The sequence below is a fragment of the Lactuca virosa genome, chromosome 3, assembly GCF_052849685.1.
Source record: "Lactuca virosa cultivar CGN04683 chromosome 3, Lactuca_virosa_CGN04683_v6, whole genome shotgun sequence".
NCBI classification, from domain to species: Eukaryota; Viridiplantae; Streptophyta; class Magnoliopsida; order Asterales; family Asteraceae; genus Lactuca; species Lactuca virosa.
Window position 1 is genome coordinate 56,432,724 of NC_136428.1, and position 13,802 is coordinate 56,446,525.

Consider the following 13,802-nt stretch of genomic DNA (forward strand, 5'->3'; position numbering starts at 1 on the left):
GTCTAGCTCTCCAACTCGACGAGTAGGCTTCATGACTCGCGCGTCCATATCAACTCCTACACGACGAGTTGGCTTCATGACTCGAGTAGGCCCTTCAACTTGTACACAAAATCCTCAACTCCTACATCCAGGAATTGGGGTGTTACAATTCTCCCCCACTTAAATTAGATTTCGCCCTTGAAATCGCTCTTTATCAACACATCGATCGAAACAAACACCCGAGAAACATCACCGGAAAATCTCATATCATACAACGATCTCCCTCCTAAGACACTCGAAACCAAACAGGAACTTCCAACCCGAAGAAGGACGGACTCCTCTGCCATTGCAGTGCCAGCTCTGACTCTCCAGAACCTGAAAACTAAGTGGAACGGAGGGGTCACATCTCAGCAAGTACCAACCACCGATACTACTATCAGAACCAATCCGAAGAATGAATCTCAATACTCTAAACTCAGACTTTAGAAGAATGACCATGCCCGGTCGGAAATATCCTCTGTGTAACACCCCGTTTAAATAGAGTAATTAAATAATAAATCAGGAACCCTGGGGAGTAATTATTATAATTAATTTATATTATTATAGCCCAAGATCGAATAATAATTAGTGGGGTGTTGGTTTCGGGGTGCCAAATGATATACTTTTGATTTCTGGGGGTTAAAGAGTAAGTATCAGACTTATTCTTGGAATGATTCTTGAAGCCAGGGTGGAAATGGTAATTTATGGATCTTAATTGAAAATCCTTTGTAGAGTAGGGATTGTTTTGTAACTATTGGATTTATATTGAAAAGAATTATGAGAGCAAGGGCCAAATGGCAAATGTTGGGATTTGAATTGAAAAGAATAAAGGAGGAGGGACTGAAAGTGACAATATGGGCCAATGTTTGAGAGTGTGCGGGACTGATAACCTGTCACTCCCCTCGTCCTAACCCTAAACCTAGCAACATACTGTAGCCGCCACCCTTATACCTCCCTTTCATCTTCAACAACCGCCACTTCCATTGCTACCAATTCCAGCAGCCTCCCTGCGAACCGGTGTCGCCGATCTAAGCCAACATTCGGGGCAGCCACTACAGCGATGAGGAACTCAAGTGACGTCGGTTTAGTGGGTCGTCGGACCACTTAGCGCCGTTGCTGTCGAATTCGTACTCGGTGGAGGCGCAACCTCCATTCTCCACTGCGGCTGCTTTCTTCGACGACCTTTGTCGCCGTTGTTGGAGGCATGGGACCACCGAGAAGCCGTCGGGTCTTCTCGCCGCCATTGAAGATGAAGGTGTCGCCATCCGTCGTGTTTCAGCCATGGGGATCAAGGCCGATGACCGTGGAGACCATCGTGGTTTGTGATGAGGATTACGGGTGCGTGTTTCTATCCAGTGGAAGGCGCGAAGAACCACCATGGTAGCCGGCCATGGTGGCTGCTGCCGATAGCGAGGCTGTGCCACTGACCGCCGCTGCTGCGCTGCCGTTTACCACCCCGAAGGGCCGCCGTGTTCATGTCTCACGTGGGTGCTAGTGTGCTACTGCTTCGAGTTCGTGTGGTGTGTATGTGTTATTTCATGGAGTGGTGTTTGGATGTTTAGTTGACCGGAAAAGCTACCACCACCACCGTGAGGTTGTGGCTGCCACCATGCACCACCGTGGGTGTGTGCGTCTTAGTGATTGTGTGCGTGTGTTATTTGAAATTCAGCATTGTAAAGTATAATTAGAATTGGAATAATGAAAAGAAAACCCTAACCACCACCGTGAGGTGGTGGCTACCGCCTCCTGTCGCCACCGTCCGTCGTGTCGGGTGGCGGTGTGCTTTACCTTGTTGTGTTGATTCGGTTGGGATGCTTGATACCCTAATGGTCCCAATGAAGCCCTAATGGTCTTAGTGAAACCTTAATGGGCCTAATGAACCCTAATTGGTCAAAGGACCTAGTTATTGGGCCTAATGGGCTAATATGGGTTGGAAACCCTAAGTAGGGTTTGGAAAACCCTAATGTCATGAAACCCTAATTTGGGACTTATCGGGACCGCATCCGAATTATTTAATGAACTTAAAATCTTAAATTATAATCATGGGCAAATTAACATAGGGCAATATTGGACTTAATGGATTAAGTCCTTAGTGTATTGAGTCCTTAATGGGCTAAGTAGGAACACTTAACCCTAATCGTCATTTCATGTGAAAACCCTAATTTCACATGGGCCTTGAGTTGGGCCTTCTTATTGGGCTTTGGTGATTGGACTATGGATGGGCTATCCAAGAACAAGTTAATGGACCAAAATAATTAGATGGGCTTTAGGATAAGGCCCGTGTGAGGACTTGGGCCCAATTTGGAAAATTGGGCCATAGATGGGCCATAATTGAGCCTTTATGATTATGTGACTTTGGACCATGGGAATCGGATTGGAATAATTGGATGGGCCTTAAGGAAAGACCATGTAGAGGTCTGGGCCCAATTTGGAAAATTGGGCCATATGTTGGGCTTTGGCCCATGGTTTGACTTTTGGGCTTTTGTAGTGTGAGTTGGACCTTGGGCTTGGAACCCAATTATTAATTGGGTATTGTTTGATGTTGACAGCTCGGGAATCTGTCAACCAGCAGCAGGAGCTATAACTGCGGGACTTCAGCAGTGCCAGGTGAGTTATCCTCACTATACTAAGGGGTCTAAGGCACCAAGGCCGGCCCATTGAATATGTTATCCAAGTAGTGTTATTATGTTGAATGTGGATTAGTGATTGCATGCTAGTGGTTGTGCCAGTTAGGTAGATCTGTAGGGCTACCTGAGTTGTTATATGATTATTTGCATGCACAGTGGTTATGTTTATATGTGGACATGTTATGTGGGATGTGTTGAGGTGATAGTGCTCCGTGACGTAACCAATAAACCCAGGAGCATTCCAGATGCGAGATAAGGGAGACTCGTACTGTGGGCTCGAGAGCATTCCATTTACGAGCTGAGGGAGGCTCGTACTGTGGACTCGTTGGCAATCCAGATGTGAGTTGTGGGCTGTAAGGCAATCCAGACTCACACTGTGGGCCTAAGGGGTAATCCAATCTGTAAAGTTGTGGACCCAGTACATGCTGTTATTTGTATATGTGTTATTTGCAGTGTATCGGTATTTTGGGGGAACTCACTAAGCTTTCGGGCTTACAGTTTCAGTTTATTGTTTCAGGTACATCAGGGAATCGTGGCAATGCAAAGGCGTGATCGTACAGCTCCTCACTTTTTATGACTATGTTTCTGGGATACTCTGATATAGAACTGTTTTGAAAACAAGTTGGTTCCTAAATGTTTTAAAAAGTTTAAATTTTGCCTGATTTTTATGGGTGTTACACTCTGATTTCCATATCCATAAGCACCAGCTTCCCTTCAAATGCTCCTTCCAACACTGGGTACCAGGTCAGCTCCCGACCCAAGAGTTGAATCTCCAAGGTTACCCTAGCCCATCCGACAATACGACTTCATAGTCGTCCTATCCAACTGAGCTGTCTCAACCAATCACACTGGACTCACAATCACGAAGTTCGCTTTACCCCAAGCAATCACTACAATTGAACTGAAGTGACACCTCACCTTCGACCTCTGTCGTCTACCACTTGCTAATTCATGCGTGTCGTGGTCCTCCTTAAACCAATGAACCGATTCACCCAGGTCTAAAACAACAGATGGGAAACACGTCCCACTCAGAATGAAATCCATCTGGAAACTCCGAAATCCCAACCTGCTCGTCCTCCACATAGATAGAGCCAAACTCAAACACAAGAGTCTGGTCCGACACAGAATTGGAACCACTCGTCCCAATCTGGTACTCAACTCATGACCCATGTTCCACGAATCTACGCATGCATTACACCTCAGCCCTTCCGATTTGCGACAACCCCTCTCTAACTCAACACATGACGGGTTCCGACCATCGCTGAGACCCCAGTCTCATCCCTGGTTCGGCCACCAGTTTCCCACAGACTCAATTGGCAAGGCTACTCAGGCCTAAAATCCCCTCTGCGTCACACTCTTCCTAGTGAATGACATGTCTCTCCGCAATCTTACATCACTCTCTTATTGACTGATGAGTGCTACATCTCACCTCAGTCTTATAACATTCTCTCACTGGCTTCTGGGTGCTACGACTCCCCGCAATATTACGATACTCTCTCTCATTGACTCGTGATTATTACGGCTCCCCTCAATATTACATTAGTCTCTCGTACTGACTCGTGAATGATACGGCTCCCCGTAGTATTACGATACTCTCTCGTACTGACTCATGTATGCTACGACTCCCCGCAGTCATACAATACTCTCTCTGACTCATGTATGCTACGGCTCCCCACAGTCGTACGATACTCTCTCTAACTCATGTATGTTACGGCTCCTCGCAGTCATACAATAATCTCTCTCTCTCACTGACTCGTGAATGCTATGGCTCTCCGTAGTCTTATAATATTCTCTCACTCGCCATGGGCTCACCCCACGGTTGTTCCCTGACAGTCCTAAGTGATTACTCCCACTCGGATTCACTCACTCTCTTATCACCCCACAATCTCGTCATCAAGTCGTCACCACACTGAGTTCACTATCTCAGGCTCCGTGGTCCAACATAGTGAGGTGCACACCTACCCATATCATGCATCACTATTCTTGACGAAATTTCTCGTAGACAAGACACTTTCCCTCAGTACAGGTTACACCCTTGGACAATCCCTGTCTGGCGACAATTAAGTGATGATCTCACATCTGGTAATATAGTCGCTTGATGTTCCACTTGTCGTCTGACAAACCCAAGTCTCGTAGTAATCCAACAAGTTAGGGCATCATACTTGGATACCTCGATACACCATCGTAGAATCTCACGATGACTCGCCACGACCACTGATCTTCCACTCACATAACCCGAAACCATGAAGTACTCCAACTCACAATTTGTAGCACGGAGGAATCGTTAATGACTGAGAATACGTTGACGACCATCCAAATCCCCATCCTCTACTGATCAAGCCCATGCAAAACTACTCATACCGACCCTGAAGTTGATTGACAAATCAATTGCTTCCCTTCCCGGAGTATAGATAACAACCTATACGACGAGCTATCAATCTCTCAGCAATCGAATCTTGACCTCAACAACCCAACCATCTCGAAACTCAAACATTGGCAAATACGAAGAAACCGGGCCACAATCAGATTCCTGTCCAACGGCCACCTGCCGTGAAGACACTCATTCTCTCCTGAGCATATGTAGCGGGCATCGTCTCGCTCTGTACGTTGCCTTGACTACCACATGACCCCAGTCTCATATACTCGGACCGCAGATCCCTATAACCCAAAATTATGTACCACATCATATTGAGGATCCTCCCCACATAATAACCAGTTCTCCCCCACTTAGGGTTCGAACCACCGTCCATTGACATACCCAACAGACCACACTACAGACTGGCTCACCAGATGTACCATTTCTGACTCATGGAACGTACCACGCAACACTCAATGATCTACCAGATAATAACCAAATAACTCCAAGTATTCCGTATCTTAGATGAAAACCTTGGAATCCTCCCAATGTGATCGCCTCTAGTCACCCAATATCTCATACCGACACATCACCGGATGTCTCACCTGTCCCGAATTAGTCACGACTCTCAATCTGAGAATAATGAACCATCACACACACCTCATCTATGATTCCTCAGCCAACCTTCCATCGTGTGAATTATCATAGAAGCAAGAGACTTCACTCTCACAGTCGATATACCACGTAAACAATGAGGGCCGCTGCCTCGGTATAGTCCTCTTGATTACCTGGAATTGCTGCTGAAATATGCCTTACTTTACTCAACTAAGGCATATCCTTGTCCTCATCCATCTCAGTCCCCACCGATGACACTCTTATGGTATACTCCTCTTGATTATAGGAAATACCTCGCAACATACATACTACAAAATACTCTGGTGAAAATATCGCAACTATATGCTACCCCACGGGGTTTACCTCCAAACTCTGAAACCGGAAGCTCGTTATCTCTTTCGCTCCACACGCGAAGCGAAAATAGTGTAATTCTCGTCACAAGAAGTGACATCTCAACTATGATCACTCAACCCAAACCGCAATCCTCCACAAAGCATCATCTCCATTTTTCCTCGAGTCCTGCGACTCCAACTGGCACCTTACCAGTCAAACTCCTCGGGATCTAAACTCACTTTTCCTCGCAAGGTACACTCTATTGAAGCTTTACCGATATGGCCCTCTGGCCCCACAATCTACCACATCCACTCTCAGTCTGAACATCCACTCTCAGTCTGAACAACCACAGCGGGATAACTGGTAAAGACGGAAGCACACTCAGCTACGAATCATGGTTTCCGAACCATATTATATCCCCTCAATCTGCTACTTAGAACCCCTGTAATTCTCCCTGTTTCGAGTATGGGTCCTCTACTTTCAGTAGTACGGGCCCATACTGTTGGGTTTTGAGCACTATAACACTCCTATGGTGCACATGCAACCCTAGATGCTTTGGATCTATGTTTTCTCTAATTATACATGCATTTTCAATTTTCCAAAGCATACATCCTAACTAGCATACAAATTGTCAATTGAACAATACAACTAGTTAGATAACTTACCTCTTAGTAGGACTTGTAGTTCTTGACCTTTGAAAGCTTGAGCACCTCAAGGGTGATGCCTCTAATGTATCACAAACACCAAATGCAAGAGGAGGCTTGAGAGAATAAGTTACTTGGCACGAAATCAATGTCAAACTCTTAGAATGATGGTGTAACCGATTTTGGTTCTAGTGGAGTCCTTTTATAGTGTAGCAAATGCTAGGGTTACACCTTGCAAACCCTAATGACCTTTCATATTACTTAGGCTCCATGGGTTAAACCTCCATGGACTATCTCATTGGTTTAGCCCATCCTACATAACCATGGATCATTAGCCCACACTATAAGAATAATTGATTTACATAATCAATCCCCACTAGGGATGAAAGTGGGTCCAAACCCGGACCGGATGGACCCAGACCCGAAAAACCCGGAACCGGTTAACAGGATTTTGTAGAACCGGAAACCGTACCGGTATATAAGAACCGGTTCTGGTCCGGTTCCGGGTACGGTACCGGGTAAAGTGGGTCTAGAACCGGAAAACCTGGAAACATCAAAGTGGGTAGGTTGGAACTGGATAAAGTGGGTTTAGAACCGGAAAACCTTGAAAAACGGGAATTTTTTGGTAATTACTTACTACATAGTGGGTTGAACTTTGAAAATTTTCATATTGATATCCTGACTTTGGGGGACTATAACTCATTGAATATGAAACCAAAATTAACAAAATTATAGTCTAAAATCATGTACAAACTCTAAACTACACTCTGGAAAAAACCGCATGTCAATCCGACTTTAAACAAATGAGATATACATGTGTTAACATTTTCACAGAATACAAAGTACAAAAACAAATAGCTGAAAAGTTGAAAATTTTCAGTTTTGATATCTCGACTTTGGGGGACTGTAAATCGTTGAATATAAAACCAAAAATGACAAAATTATACTCTAAACTCATGTACAAACTGTAAAATACAAGTTGAAAAAAACCACATGTCAATCCGACTTCAAACGAATTAGATATGCAAGTTTTAAAACTTTCACCGAATACAAAAACACTGAAAAACTAAAAACTTCCAGCTTTGATATTTCGACTTTGAGGGAATGTAAGTCAATGAATATAAAACTAAAAATGGCAAATTTATAGTCTAAAATCATGTACAAGCTCTAAACTACATGTTGGAAAAAACCGCATGTCAATCGGAGTTGAAACGAATGAGATATGCATCTTTTAAACGTTTCACAAAAACCGGTTCCGGCCCTAAAAGTGGTTCCGGTTCTTAACACCGGTTCCGGTTTTTAGACCCGGTTTACCCAGACCCGATGGAACCAAACCCGGATTACCCGGAACCCGGATAAAGCCAATTTTTAAACCCAGAACCGGAACCGATTCTATATATTCCGGTTCTAACGGTTCCGGTTCCGGTCCGGTTTTTCGGTTCTAAATCTCATCCCTAATCCCCACATATTTAATTAGTCTCTTTTGATCACAAAATTAATTCCAAACTAATTCTTGATCAATACTAATTAAATAATATGATTAATATATTATACTTATAATATATTAATAAATCATAAATAACCTTATTCTCAAAAGTCAATCCTATCAAATTGCACTGGTGAAGGCAACCCAAAAGGACCATGCTACTATCAGGTCAAGTACATCCCAATTATAGTTATGGGCTTAGACATCTATCCAATAGTCTCCCACTTGGATAAGTCTAATAACTATAAGTGCCAATGCAACCTCAAAATCCGATTAGCAATCGTAGCTCTCAAAAGCCGATGTCGAACTCTGACCCAGTAAGTGACGTGTCCTTTAGATAAGGGATCATAGATTCCTCTATTCTCAAGATATCTATGTGGACAAATACATGGAACATGGTCATACTTATTGTCCTGCAATTTGTTTCCCGATTTCCGATTCGTCTGACATAGAAGATAACTGAACACATCAATTTAGTTCTGACCGGGCCCGACACATAGTCAAAATAGAATCATCGAGGGGCCCAAGATATCGCTTTTAATCCTCTTAGGATAAAAGGAACAAATAAACTTCGACATTATATGGTTGTACTAACTACTCATCAAATCATGCACAACGACATGTTTAATAACATCAAGTTACTGATGCGTTTTCATGCCATCAATGCACAACCAACTCGTAGTCAACAACTCATATATCTTGGTTTGAATATTATATGATATTATCGTCTCACAATTACTCGTGATAAATTGCATGAAGTAATTCAGGTGAGCGTGGGTTAATCCAATACTCAAATCTTATTTCAAGAGTACTCACGAATGGTGTAGCAAACTTTTGCTATGTTTAACGCCTTAGACAATCTACAAGCCAACTCATGACAGTCTAGCCTCTTTACCTACTTCCAAAGTATGATCGACTATGGATGATCTGAATAATCTTATTATTCGGGAAGTCAAAACATGCAAAGTGAAACACAAGAATAATACTAATCCTATATGGCCCCAAAACTTTTGAGTATAAATAAAACACCTTTCATTTAATCACCATATTGATTACACATTATTCATTGTATATTGTTTCGATTTATCAACTAATATTTGAATTTAAACAATAGTTATCCCATGCTCCAAGCATGTACACTATGTTTACCTACGGTCCTTACTTTGTGGAATAGATCAATTGTAAACATTTCCAACGATACTCATTTCACAATTCAAAATCTTTATCGTAAGTGTAAGAATACCAGGTTCTTGCCACTTATTGTAATTTGTTAGATTCTAAACTTATATGCAGTGATCCTTTTGTAATGACTATGTACACAAGTCACAGAGACTTTGTCAGTTACAAAACTTTCCATTGGAGATTGTTACAAGACAATTCCATAGATCCGAAGTCTCATATTCAAAGCACATTCCTTTGAACATCCTTCTTGCATAAAAGTTTCTAACTTTCTCATGGATTCTTGATATCCAACTCCCATCATGGAAACATTTCCATATTTGCCATATGACAACTTATTGTTAATAGAATCATGTCTATTCATAATAATATCAATATGGTCCATCCGTTGCTATACTTCCATCTATCTATAAGCAACCAATCTTTGGCGAACCTTGGATTGTTCTTAGCAGTTGTTTAATAACTTTAGTCATATCCAGTTCTAGTCCTTTTTCCCTCTTAATGCCCTAGGCATTTGGAAAATTAGAACACATGAATATTATAGCATATGCAATCTATCCTATACCCGAAGCATATGGGATACGATTCATAATGTCTTACATAAAGACATGATACTTGACCAGTCTTTTGCTATAATATTTCCATATATAGAATTTCTAATGTTGAAGCATTTCAACATGGTATTCATATAAATCCTTGACTAAATTTGATTAAAATCTCAATCTAAACTTTTAGAATTGAAATGAAGTATAAGTATAACTTCCTCTCCCTTAATTATAGCAAAACAACTTTTCAACCGTGCAACTTTGTGAATTGAAAACTTTGTTTACTATAATTAACATTGCTAACTTGCAACACTTACCATAATAATTAGCTCCCACTAGCATAACAATTATTTTGTTACTTGCATAACATTTCTGCTTCCACTAGCTGTGACATAAATCCAGAAATCAGCTGGACTTCTAGAAATCAATACTTTATCGACTTTCGTACCAAAGTTCAGATTTCTGACACGAGATGCTTCGATAAGCCTTTATCTAAGCTCACACACCTTGTATTAGAAAGCTCATATGTGTGTCTAAACAATTTTAGAACTTACAACAATAAGTCTCAAATGTTTAGACCTTTTGCCATTTCTCACAATTCGAACTATGAAGAGGGATGCCATAGTCATAATTGAATTTGAGAATGCAAATATCACAATTGCTAACTCTTTAAAATCTACTTAGTGAAAGCGTTTCTTCACAATCATTTTCATGAATTAGAGAGAAATCTTATGACACTTAGATTTTATGGTGTATGTGTTCCTATCCACCTGAATTTGTCACAACCATAATCACAAGACAAGGTTAGTGACAAATCCAAACTCATATGGACTGAACTTGTTCAATCTTAATTTCTTGCCACCTGGCAGCTCAAGGGCCTACCATTGCTTCCAGGTTGTTATGCAAACAATTAAGTACTCATAAACTCACACACATAGTCAACTTCAACTGGAATGGGCACAAAAACAAGAATATGTCAACACGATAGGTTACAAACCTCAAGTCGTGTGCTAGTGATTAACAATGGGTTTACTCTTGATTAGTTCTCGAAACTTTTCAAGATCTTTAAGACTCTCACTAACCTCTTGACATATAAGATTCTCTTTATCAAGAAACACTACTTGACAACAAATATTCAAGAGTTAGTGTGGTTTCTTATCAAGACGAACACTTTTGACAATCGGTCTTAGTTGATCTTTGTTTTATCCAAAACATCACAACTTGCCAATTTCAAATGTATAATAGTAGAAAACATTTTACTCTGCATTTGCTGATATGTCACTCAATATACAATCTTGGTGTATGACTCTAAGATTTGATTTTGGAACGAAGTATGATTCATCTTAATAGATTTAACCATTTCAACAATTCCTGATTCCTCTTCTTAGCCAAACAAATGCACTAAGGCGTTCTTAGAGGATCAAATTGTGATATGGTTTTCATAAACATTAAGATGATCATAAAACACGATACTCAAGTACTCTCCCATCTTTTCAGATTGGAGGAACTTTTATTTTTCTACCGACTTTGATTCTTCTTATTCGTTCTGCTATACATTGAGACTTTTCAATGGCTCAAAATTATACTTAATCTTGTAAGCATAACCATATTTACTAACTTTAGTAAACCATAACGAATAGTCTTTTCGTTCTTTATGGTGGACCTGACCAGCGCACAACCAAGTGTACCTGATCCCCTAGTCCTTCACTTGACTCACATTTACATGTGAACAAGGAATTAGTCTTAATTCCCCAAAGATGAAAATTCTCATTCATTACACAATACAACTTGCATAATTCCAAGTTTCTTTAGTAGACAATTGAACCTTGGGTGATGAGAATCTTTCCTTGCTTGGTAAATTTAGACACTACCACAAACGAAAGAATCAAATCCATATTGCTAAAATAGAAACATACAAACATCAATTTTCACAAATGTCATTGCAAGGAAATATAAATAAGATAAAAAACAGAATTTTATTTATTTATAAAAGGTGCAGAAAACTTTTCCTTACAATGCAATTACAAATGAAAACTATGTTACTACATATTTCTAAGCAATCTATCATAACTCCTAAGCAACAACTCAAAAATCTGATCATCGAACCATGCGATTGAAATCCATCTCTTCGCGATCAGACTCAGCATGCTTTTTCTTTAAGCTTCATTTCTTTTCTTCGATCCTACAAAACATCAAAATGTAATCTTATCACATCATGTATTAAGAATCTCCAAATAGGAACTTAATAGAGTTAGATAACGGACTTACCTGAAGCAGAGTCATACATTTTGATTTTACCATCTCTTAGATCTCTCAGGTAGTCAGGGCAGCTTCGCAACCAATGCCCCTTCTCTTGGCAATAGAAGCAAACATATTCTTTTGCAATGGTACACGGGACAATCTCAGACTTAGTCTTTCCCTTGGAAGGAGAAGTCTTTTTCTGGACTTCCAATGTTTCCATTTTCAATGTCCATGGAAGTTTGGGAAGTGGATCTTCCATTCAATTTTTCATTACCAGTGCACAAAATTATTGTTGATTCAGCAGCAATTAGCAAATAGGTAAGATCGATAAGGGACATGTCGCGGTCTGTCATATAGTAATCTTTAATGAACTCACCATATGACTTAGGAAGTGATAGAAGAACCAAGTCAACAACCAACTTCATTGACACAACGACTCCTAACATTCCCATCCTGTCAATGTGTGACTTCATCTCCAAGACATGTGCACACATAGACCTTCCATCTTGGTGTTTGCTAGCCAATAGGGCTTGAGGACCTTGAAATTTTCAAGTCCTTGAACTTGTGGGTTACGGAGAATTATTGGAGGAGGTGGAGGAAGTGAAGTATGATATCGTGGAATATCATCTTCATGTGGAAAGATTTTTCCAAAAGATTCGGGAAGACCATAGTTGTCTGAACTAGACATCTACAAGGGAGAAATTCAAGTTAGTTGATTTAAGTCCTTAATATAACACCCAAAACGAAATATTAAGGCTAGGACCCAACACAATATTCTACAATTGCGAAAAGGGGTGCTGTAATCCAATTGTAAAATATTTGAAGGTAGGTAAATGACAATTTACCAATTTTCACAATGAAAAACGAAATAGATTATTAAGTTTTAATTGGATTGAAATTTCTAGATCCTTTGAGATTCATTGAACTTTTCAATGGCACGTTTAAATCTCGATTGTGCCCTTCAAGTTTGTGACTGGGATGTCGAGGATCATAAAAAAGGTGTGAATAACCATGCAAATTAGCTTGGTACACTCAATGTTACAAATCACCTAATCAATGTACCGGTTAACCACACACGCTCCATTGATCTATGATTATCATCAAGCTACCCTGTCAGTCCCAGATTAGTGTGTCGGTTAACCACACACGCTCCACTAACGGCTTAACAAGGTGCAAATTGTAATTTCAAGGATTAACACCATTTTCACATTTTCCTAAAGTAACTAAGATTGGGAATTTAATAAAAGTTTAGTTACTTTATATTTATCATTATACTTTTAACGAGAATTAATGTCCTATCCTACCCGTTCGGCTAACGACCCTCCACTAGTCAAGGAAGCGGTGGGTGAGAGTAGGACACCTATTAAACTGTCATTTTATAGGCAATATCCTTATACCCCCTTATAGACCGGCTTCGTGAATGAGGCCTACTAACGGTAAAACTGACTTGTCTTATATATATATATATATATATATATATATATATATATATATATATATATATATATATATATATATATATATATATATATATATATATATATATATATATTATTAAACTTATAATATTATAAAGTATAAGGGTTGAATTTTAACTTTTAAAACTCTAGGGTTTGGAATTAAAGTTTCATTTGCGAGACTTTACAAATTCTAAAACTTGAGGACAAGTTTTGAAACTTTTCAAAACTCTTGGTTTCCATAACTTATGAGTTAATTAATGTTGGTTTTATGAAAAGACTCTTGATTTTCCATAACTTA